Raw genomic sequence first — 10,431 nt, 5'->3', positions numbered from 1 at the left:
TCCCCAGTTTACCCTCTCACAGCTGCTGTAAGATCGGGCTCCTGCCCTTATCTGGGCCCAGGGCCACTTCTTTGTCACTAAGGGCCTTGTGGGAGTCAGGCAACCACTGTGAGAGGTGACCAGCCTACACAGCTACTGCCATTTGCCTTGGGGGAGCAGGGCTGGGCTCTCCTAGAAGCTGGAGGGGCCTGGCTGGCCTTAAAGGCTGGAAGCCCAGGCTGGGCACAGTGGTTCACGCCTGTAATCCTAGCACTTTGGGAGGCTGAGGTGGGCAGATCACCAGGTCAAGAGTTTGAGACCAGCCTGGCCAACATAGTGAAACCCCGTCTCTACTAAAAATACATAAAATTAGCTGGGTGTGGTGGCACCCGCCTGTAATCCCAGCTACTCAGGAGGTTGATGCAGGAGAAACACATGAACCCGGGAGGTGGAGGTTGCAGTGAGCCGAGATTGCGCCATTGCACTCCAGTCTGGGTAACAAGAGCGAAACTCAGTCTCAAAAAAAAAAAAAAAAAAAAGCTGGAAGCCTAGTGGGCTCTGGTCCCAGCTGTGCTTCTGCTTTGCTACATACCTGGGCAAGGGATCCTCCCACACAGTGAGGGCCTTTGACCTCCTCTCTGGCCCATGAGGCACTGATGGACAATCACTGCACCCCCTTCCTCCCACTACATTGGCATCAAGGCGTCTAAAGCAGGGGTCTCCAAGTCCCTGGCTGCCAGTACCAGTACATGGCCTGGCTGCTCAGCAGGAGGTGAGCAGCCTGTGAGCCACAAGGAGCTCCACCTCCTGTCAGATCAGCATGGCTTGAGAGTTTCCTAGGAGCGCAAACCTTATTGTGAACCGCGCCTGTGAGGGATCTGGGTTGCAAGTTCCTTATGAGAATCTAATGCCCGATGATCTGTCACTGTCTCCCATCACCCCCAGATGGGACTGTCTAGTTGCAGGAAAACAAGCTCAGGGCTCCCGCTGATTCTGCATGATGGTGAGTAAGTAATCATAATAGAAATAAAGTACATAATAAGTGTAATGTGCTTGAATCATCCCGAAACCATCCCTCCAAACACCCATTCATGGAAAAAATTGTCCCTGGTGCCAAAAAGTTTTGGGACTGCTGGTCTAAAGGGCCCCTAGCTCTGGGACAGCTGTGGGTTTCCCTAAGAATGAGCCCCACTGGCCCCACTGCCATATTCAGGGAATGGAAGGGGAATAGATTTGAGTGAGCCCCTGTGAAAAGTTAAAGGGGCTAGACAGGGCTAGGCATGGCGGCTCACGCCTGCAGTCCCAGCAATTTGGAAGATTGAGATGGGTGGATTACCTGAGGTCAGGAGTTTTGAGACCAGCCTGGCCAACTTAGCAAAACCCCATCTCTACTAAAAATACAAAAAATTAGCCAGGCATGGTGATGTATGCCTGTAGTCCCAACTACTTGCAAGGCTGAGGCACAAGAATCTCTGGAACCCGGGAGGCAGAGGCTGCAATGAGGAAGTGCCACTGCACACCAGCCAGGGCAACAGAGAGAGATTCTGTCTCAGAAAAAAAGAGGCTGGGCTTGGTGGCTCACGCCTGTAATCCCAGCACTTTGGGTGGCCAAGGCAGGTGGATCACGAAGTCAGGAGTTCGAGACCAGCCTGGGCAACATGGTGAAACCCCATCTTTACTAAAAATACAAATATTAGCCAGGCATGGTGGCGTGTGCCTGTAACCCAGCTACTTAGGAGGCCGAGGCAGAAGAATCATTTGAACCTGGGAAGCAGAAGTTGCAGTGAGTTGAGATGGCACCACTGTACTGTAGCCTGGACGACAGAGCAAGACTGTCTCAAAAAAAAAAAAAAAAAAAAAACTGTGAGACAGATGTCACCTCTAGTGGCACCAACTTCTACAGTGGTGACAAATACCAGGCCTAGGAACAAGAAGACTTTGGGTTCTCCCTGAGAGTTATAAGACTCTGGGGAAGTCACTTTCCTCTCTAAGATAATTTTTTAAAATTATTTTTTATAGAGATGGGGTCTTGCTAGGTTGCTCAGACTGGTCTCAAACTCCTGGGCTCAGGCCATCCTCCTGCTCCAGCCTCCAGAGTAGCTGGGACTACAGGCATGAGTCACAATGTCAGGCCTCCTTTTACTTTATGGGCATAATAATAGTCCCAACACGGTGAGACTGATGTAAGAATAAAAGGAATTAACATGTAAAACAGCACTTAGGACATAGTGAAGTGTCCAATCAGTGTTGGCTGTCAGGTGGGAATTGCTGAAGGACTTGGGAGAAACTGGCTTGTTCACCAGGAATTTGAAGTGCTTGAGAAGAAAACAGTCAAGGCTGCAGAGTTGCAAATCTTTAAGACCGTTTAACATAATTGGAAGGTCAGGTTGTCCTGCTTTTTAAAATGTACCAAATAAAATGAGATGCATTGTTTTTAAAACTGGTAATTATTGCCCTGAGTAATAATTTTATAGTAGCCATAGTGTTATCTATGTTATGGAAGCGAACTTCAAGGGCACCCTGAAACTGATGCTGATGCCACCCTTTGGGTAATTCCTGTTTGCCAGCCAGGATTTTCTTTTATTTATTTATTTTTTTTGAGATGGAGTCTTGCTCTGTCACTCAGGCTGGTGTGCAATGGCATGATCTCGGCTCACTATAACCACTGTTTCCCGGGTTCAAGCAATTCTTCTGCCTCAGACTCCCAAGTAGCTGGGATCACACTTGCTCACCACCATGCTTAGCTAATTTTTTGTACTTTTTTTAGCCAGGCATGGTGGTTTTTTTTAATATATATATATATATTAAAAAATATATATATATATATCTTTTAGTAGAGACAGGGTTTCGCTATGTTGGCCAGGCTGGTCTCGAACTCCTGACCTCAGGAGGTGATCCACCTGCCTTGGCCTCCCAAAGTGCCGGGATTACAGGCGTGAGCCACTGCGCCTAGCCAGGATATTCCATAGGCATTACTCTTACCCCATCACCACCACCACCACTCTCACAGTACCCATCTCTGCTCCAACCCATAACAGGCTGGGGAGCTTCACTCTTCTAGGGAGTATCTGATAAGGGAGGGGCAGGAAATCCTCTCAGAAGCCTAGGTATTCTTTTTATTTTTTTCTTTTTCTTTTATTTTTTGAGATGGAGTCTAGCTCTTTTGCCTAGGCTGGAGTGCAATGGTGTGATCTTGGCTCACTGCGACCTCTGCCTCTTGGATTCAAGCGATTCTCCTGCCTCAGTCTCCTGAGTAGCTGGGATCACAGGTGCACACCAGCATGCCCAACTAATTTTTTAATTTCTTAGTAGAGATGAGGTTTCACCATGTTGGCCAGGCTGGTCTTGAACTCGTGGCCTCATGTGCCGCCCACCTCTGCCTTCCAAAGTGCTGGGATTACAGGTGTGAGCCACCACACCCAGCCCAGAAAGCTAGCTTTTCTTTTCTTTTTGCTTTTCTTTTCTTTCAGAGAGGCGTCTCTTTACCTTGCCCAACTTGGTCTCAGACTCCTGGCCTGAAGTGATCGTCCCACCTCGGCCTCCAGAGTAGCAAGGATTACAGGTGTGCACCACCAAGCCCCACTTGGCTTTCCTAAATTAGTGTTGTTGGCTAGAAACAGAATTCGAGCTGTATTTTAAATTTTCAAATAGCCACATTTCAAAAAAGAAAAAGAAACAAGTGAAATCAATTTTAATGCTGTTACAAAACTCAGTAAACTCAAAATATCCTTTCAACATATAATCAATGTAATAGTGATCAATAAGCCAGGCACGGTGGCTCACACCTGTAATCCCAGCACTTTGGGAGGCCGAGGCGGGCAGATCTCTTGAGGCCAGGAGTTTAAGACTAGCATGCCCAACATGGCAAAACCCCATCTCTACAAAAAATATAAAACTTAGCTAGGCGTGGTGGCAGGTGCCTGTAATCCCAGCTACTTGAGAGGCTGAGGCATGGGGACGTCTTCAACCTGAGGGGCAAAGGTTGCAATGAGCTAAGATTGCGCCACTGTACTCTAGCCTTTTTTTGTTTGTCGTAAGGCTGCAGCATCTCATCTGCATTTTACACTGCAAATTCGTCTCCATTAAGAGGGGTCACACCGCACACGGGGTTAGTGGCTGCTGAAGTGGAAAGCACAGCGCTGCAGTGTCTGAGTACAAATGTATCTGACCATCCCAAGAATCTTCTTCGTCCTCCTTTTTTTTTTTTTTTTGAGACAGAGTTTTGCTCTTGTTGCCCAAGCTAGAGTGTAATGGTGCAATCTTGGCTCACTGCAACCTCTGCCTCCCAGGTTCAAGCAATTTCCTGCCTCAGCCTCCCAAGTAGCTGGGATTACAGGCATGTACCATCATGCCTGGCTAATTTTTGCCTTAAAAAAAAATTTTTTTTTAAGTAGAGACAGGATGTCTTCCTGTTGGTCAGGCTGGTCTCGAACTCTTGACCTCAGGTGATCTCCTTGACTCGGCCTCCCAAAGTGCTGGGATTACAGGCGAGAGCCACTGTGCCCAGCCTGTTTTTTTGTTTTTGAGACAGATTCTCTCCCTGTTGCCTAGTTTAGAGTGCAGTGGCACAACTGTAACTCATAGATCACTGCAGCCTCTAACTCCTGGGCTCAAGTGATCCTCCCACCTCAGCCTCCCAGGCAGGTGGAACTACAAGCATGCACCACCATGTCGACCTAATTTTTTGATTTTTGGTAGAGATGGAGCCTCACTATGTTTCCCAGGCTGGTCTTGAGCTCCTAGCCTCAAGTGATTCTCCCCCGTCGGCCTCCTGAAGTACTAGGATTACAGGAATAAGCCACTGTGCCCAGTCTCAAGAGTCATTTTTTTTTTCCACAAATTCTCCCAGTCTAGCCCATAGGGGCCACAAGTCCCTCTTACAAGGGTGACTCTGACCTTCCTCCGAGCTTCCTCACCTAAGCCATGTGTCTGCGTGCCTGCTACTTAGCATGTAGTTTAGTGCAAAGTAGACGCTTGTGAAATGGCTGAAAGGATAAGATGAGTCCTCAAGAACCTGATACTTCAAACTCCTAGCCTCAAGAGATCTGCCCGCCTCGGCCTCCCAAAGTGTTGGAATTACAGGCATGAGCCACCACACCTGGCTTATTGATCATTTTGACATTGATTATATGTTGAAATGATATTTTGAGTATATTGAGTTTTGTAACATCATTAAAATTGATTTCACTTGTTTTTCTTTTTTTGAAATGTGGCTACTCGAAAACTTAAAATTACACAGCATGTAGTTTGCAAAGCAGATGCTAAAAGTGGAATGGCTGAAAGAATAAGATAAGGTCTCCCTTTGATAACTCCCCCAAGGCCTTGAACATGACTCAGTGTTGGAAACTATTTGTCCGTGCCTCCTCCGCACTGACCTTGGACTGCTTTTGCAGACGCCATCTCATATAATCACGCAGCAGCACAGAGGAGACATTCTCTCCCCTGGCGAGTTGAGCATCGGTCACAATAGACACTGAGGGCAGCCTTAACAAAGGATGCCTCAGGCCAAACGTCCAGAACAGTAGCCACAGGTAAGGGTCTGGGGCCCAGGGACACATCAGACGTTGTGAACAGTCAAATCTCATTCGCCTGGCTCTGGGGGTGGTGGCCTGTTTTGGTTAATTACATTTTTCTGGGTAATGGAAAGCTCACACTCCTCTGGAGTCAGTTCTTATTGGTGAAAGTCTTTCTAAAGCAAGTTAGTGTTAGTTGGTCTGTTGGCCCTAGCAAGGTGGTATAATGGAATCTTCTTTGGTCATTCAAGGGCAGTGGCCCTAGGGTCCATATTCCTACCACACATCCTCATTGTCCCGCATTGGAAATTGACTATGGGATGTGGGGGCTGCTGGGCAGGTAACAATGACTCAGAATCAGCTCCTGGGAGATGCATTTGGGGCTAAATCCTGGAGTAGCTTGGAGGGGGCAAAATGAGTTCAGGGATTTTTTTTTTTTTTTTTTTTTTTGAGACAGTCTCGCTCTGTTGCCCAGGCTGGAGTGCAGTGGCACCATCTTGGCTCGCTGCAACCTCTGCCTCCTGGGTTCAAGCTATTCTCCTATCTTAGCCTCCCAAGTAGCTGGGATTACAGGTGCCCACCACCACGCCTGGCTAATTTTTGCATTTTTAGCAGAGATGGAATTTCACCGTGTTGGCCAGGCTTCTCTCAAACTCCTAACCTTGTGATCTACCTGCCTCGGTCTCCCAAAGTGCTGGGATTACAGGTGTGAGCCACCACACCTGCCGTATCCCTTTGTTTTTTAGAGATAGAGTCTCTCTCTGTCACCTAGGCTGGAGTGCAGTGGCGTGATCATAGCTCACTGCAGACTTAAACTCCTGGGCTTAAGCGATCCCCCTGCCTTAGTGTCCCAAGTAGCTGGGACTTCAGGTGCATGGCAGCATGCCCTGCTAATTTGTTTTACATTTTGTAGAGATGGGGTCTTACTATGTTGCCCAAGCTGGTCTCAAATTCCTGGCCTGAAGCAATCCTCTCACCTCAGCCTCCCCAATAGGTGGGATTCCAAAAATTCTCCAAAAATCCTTCTTTAGAAAAAATTCTTTGAAGGATTTTAAGCAGAGGAGTGAATGTGATCTAGTTTACCTGATGGGGATGAAGCTGACACGATCCCTCACCTCTAATTCAGGAGACAGATCAGAAAACAGGCAAAAATAATGAAAGAATGATGACTACTTTGATAGAAGCTTATGCCTCCTGAAAGTTCAGGGATTTTGCCAATGTCAAGGCCAGGCTTGACTGCAGGTCTTTATGATATGCAATTGAGCTGAAACTTAGTTTTTAAAAAAGTGTCTACAGCTGTTTTCCTAATTCCTCTCCCTCAAAAAACATTAAACTATTATTTAGCACACTAATTTCCGCCCTCAGATTTTTCAATCTTCTTCAACTTTGGACCTCCTACTTATTATTTTTTATTTTCTGAGACAAAGTCTTGCTTCCACCTCAGCCGCCCTATTAGCTGGGACCACAGGTGCCTGCCACTAAGCCTGACTAATTTTTGTATTTTTGGCAAAGATGAGGTCTCACTATGTTGCCTAGGCTGGTCATGAACTCCTGAGCTCAAACAGTCCTCCTCCCACCTTGGCCTCCTGAAGTGCTGGGATTACAGGCATGAGCCACCACAGCCCACCTGGGCCTCCCACTGTTTTGTTTTGTTTTTTTTTTAGATGGAGTCCCACTCTGTCACCAGGCTGGAGTGCAGTGGCATAATCTCGGCTCACTGTGACCTTCACCTCCTGGGTTCAAGCAATTCTCCTGCTTCAGCCACCCGAGTAGCTGAGATTACAGGCATGTGCCACCATGCCAAGCTAATTTTCATATTTTTAGTAAAGACAGTGTTTCACCACGTTGTCCAGGATGGTCTCGATCTCCTGACCTCGTGATCCACCCGCCTCAGCCTCCCAAAGTGCTGGGATTACAGGCGTGAGCCACCACACCCAGCTAGGCCTCCCACTTTCTTGGGGCAGTGGCGGTAGGACCACAGAAGATTTTGCTCGCAAACAGGCAACCTCTTCCGTGATGGAAGAGCTATTCTGAACCATTTTGTTTCTCCTGGGGCAGAATTAATTGCTGCTAAAAACATCCACTTACAATCCCAACATTTCAGCTGTGGCCTTGCTCTTGAATGGCAATATTAAACAAGCAAGGAGCTTCAGAAAAGAGCACCTCCCCTCCAGAGTATCCATGGGCATTGCAACAGTTATTATCGCAGGGTATGAAATGTATCTGTCTGAGAACGGAACATAATGATCTTGGTGGGTTAGTGATGTAGGGGGTAGGCGCAGGAAGGTGGAACCAGGGCCTGGAGGTGGCCAAGTTCAGGTCATGTTTCCATGCTCTGTCCCTGTAACATGTCCTGTGTCCCTGTAACAACCATGGCTCCTGACGGTACCTTTCTCTTCGAGACACCTTTTGGTCCGGCCCGTGCCACCTCCCTTGGCTTCATCCCCCCTCTATCCCTTCATTACTGGGGCCTGGCCTGAAACTTACTTAAAAAAAAAAAAAATCTCCATCAAGTTTTGATGGAGGTAGATCTGCCCGACAGGTGGATCCAGCCTTAGTGGTAAAGCAGCTGGAGAACCAATGGGACCTTTCTGCATGCACCTGGGCAGCTACCTCCAGGAAGCACACCCGGACTTTATTTTGCTAATAGGGTCTCAGTCCGTCACCAGCCTTACCTTCCCAAAGACCCTCCTGGCCTCCTCTCCCTGCTGCGGGGCGAGAAGGACCCCAGGAGGGCAGCGGGGGCCGGGAGCAGGGAGTAGGGGTGGCAAACTCTGCCCTGCCTGCCACCTTTCAGTCCAGTGGTAGACGATACCCGGGCCCCATTGCTACCAACTCGGGAAGCCCCCCAGGGTGCCCACCGCCCCCAGGATGCCCGAGCATTCCCCGCGGCCTGACTCCTGGGAGGAGACTTAGGGGCCGAAGGAGCCCCTAGAACCTGGGCGCTGGCCTGGCCCGGTTATGGCTGGCGGGGGTTTAAAGGGCCGGGGCCCACCGGGACGGTGGACGCCCCTCCCCGCGCCCGCGCCCGCCTAGGCCGCACCCACTTGGGGGCGGTGCGCCGAGGCCTGGTGCACGGTCGGCGGGCGCGGCCGCTTTAAGCGGGGGCGGGACTGCGCGCGGCGGAGCGGCGGCGGCGGCGAGGGCTCGGCTGGGGGTCGCAGGGGTCGCGGGCTGGGCCTGCTGCAGCCGGGCCTACAAGGTCGGGGTAAGTTGCGGGGCGGGCGTCGGAACGGCCCCGGGAGGTGCGCGCGGCCACCGGGCATGGGGAGGCCTCTGCGGCGCGGCCGCTCCGCGGAGGGAGGGAGCGGAGGAGCTCCGAGCGCCCCGGACTTCCTTAGGCCTCCTCCAGGGTCCACCGGAGGCTGCAGGGACGACGGCGTTCGCGGCCGAGCTGAGAGGAAGCTGTAGGAGGCGCCGCACTCGCGGGTGCGGGAATTGGCGCTTGGCGCTCGGCGCACGCCGTAGCTCGGCCTGGGAGGCGGTCGCGTTGCGCCCGGGACGGCGACAAAAGGAGGGAACCGGAGGGCCGTTTGTGAGCTGAGAGGTCGGGTGGGACGTTGGGGGTGGTCCCTTTTCTCGGGAGGCGACCCCTCGGCCAAACTGGCACCTCCGGGCCTCCACGCAGGCACCGGGCTCGTTAGGCCAGGCTTCGGGAGCGAAGGTAGCGGTGACCACAGCGCCCCTTCTGGCCCGGCGGCGCCGCCTCAGGCCGGGCTTGGCGGGGTTGGGGCGGGGGATGGGGGCGCGGCGGGGCCGTTCGTCCCCGGGAGAGGGAGCAGCGCGTCGCCGGCCCGGCCTGGGCCCTCGGCATCCGTGGTGGTGAAGCTGCTTTCCCGCAGACACGCAGAATGGGGGAAACACACGCAGAATGGGGGCGTTTCCCCCTAGCCAGGGCCCCTAGGCTCTGCGGGACCCCGGAAAATGGAAGAGTTGACGACTTCCGTGGGAAGGGGGAAGTTTGGACGGAAGTAGGGAGGTTCTTAGGCACAGAGAGGCCGTGACCCCTGAGTCTTGGGTTCCCTCGGATGGAGATGGGCAGGGAGAGGCCGTGGCCCCGAGTCTTGGGTCCTCTCGGATGGGGATGGGTAGGAAGAGGCCGTGACCTCGAGTCTTGGGTCCCCCCAGGGATCAGGATGGGCAGGGAGAGGCCATGACCCCCGAATCTTGGGCCGCTGGAGATGGGGAAGGGGGTGTCATCTGAAACAGGCAGTTGCCAGGTCCCCTAGCAGGACATGACAGACTCCCCCGCCTCGGTTTCCTTTGTGGCATTTCCTACCCGGAGCCAGAGGGCTCGGGCTTCTGGTGGGCTTGTGGGACACCTGTGGGCCTTCTCTCTGCATGGAAGAAGCGTCTTTGGTGTCTAGGAAGAGTGGTTGGAAGGAGCTCTCTAGTGTCACCTGTAAGGCAGTATCCAGCAGGCCTGCAGAGGAGGCGTGTGTCTGTTGAAAGAAAACGAAGCCCTGAAACCACCTCTCAGTGCAGAGTGGGATTATGCAAGGAGGGAGGGGTAAAAGCAATGTATTTCACCAGCTTCTCAGGATACTTTGTAACACCTGTTAAAAGAGAAACCAAGTTTCCGTCTGTGTGTTAGCTGGGAGCAGCCATTGAGTGCCTGCTGCCTGCCAGCTACAAACAGAATCTATAACTGCCTGTGTCCCTCAGGTAACCACAGTCTGGAGGGGTGCTGCTTGGGAGCCCACCTTTGGTATCTGGGGATTTTGATGCCTGCTGAAGTTTGGGAATCAGTCACCTATGGCCACGGTTGCCCCGATCCACCCTGCTGCCTGTTTTTTATTTGTTTGTTTTTGTTTTTTCGGGGACCGAGTCTTGCTCTGTTGCCTAGGCTAGAGTGCAGTGGCATGATCTCAGTTCACTGCAGTCTCCACTTCCTGTGTTCAAGCAGTTCTCCTGCCTCAGCCTCCCAAGTAGCTGGGAT

The 10,431-nt window shown here is 51.5% G+C and overlaps 1 protein-coding gene across 8 annotated transcripts in view; it reads left to right on the top strand.

The window, feature by feature from the left end:
- The first annotated feature begins 8,591 nt into the window (after positions 1 to 8,591).
- Positions 8,592 to 10,431, top strand: part of TRRAP (transformation/transcription domain associated protein) — a 168,688-nt gene continuing 166,848 nt past the window's right edge. For 5 of the 8 annotated variants that reach the window (XR_010342808.1, XR_010342807.1, XR_010342806.1 and 2 more), the window contains exon 1: positions 8,638 to 8,700. The gene's annotated coding sequence lies outside the window, so the exon portion shown is untranslated. Of the gene's footprint in view, positions 8,701 to 10,431 lie in introns of all 8 variants that reach the window. The other 3 variants (XM_012455505.2, XM_012455503.2, XM_012455499.2) reach the window with 1 other exon arrangement.

Source organism: Aotus nancymaae, unplaced genomic scaffold, assembly GCF_030222135.1.
Source record: "Aotus nancymaae isolate 86718 unplaced genomic scaffold, 86718_ANA_hifiasm-v0.15.2.pri h1tg000015l_0, whole genome shotgun sequence".
Taxonomy (NCBI): domain Eukaryota; kingdom Metazoa; phylum Chordata; class Mammalia; order Primates; family Aotidae; genus Aotus; species Aotus nancymaae.
This window is presented reverse-complemented; position numbering and strand designations above follow the sequence as displayed.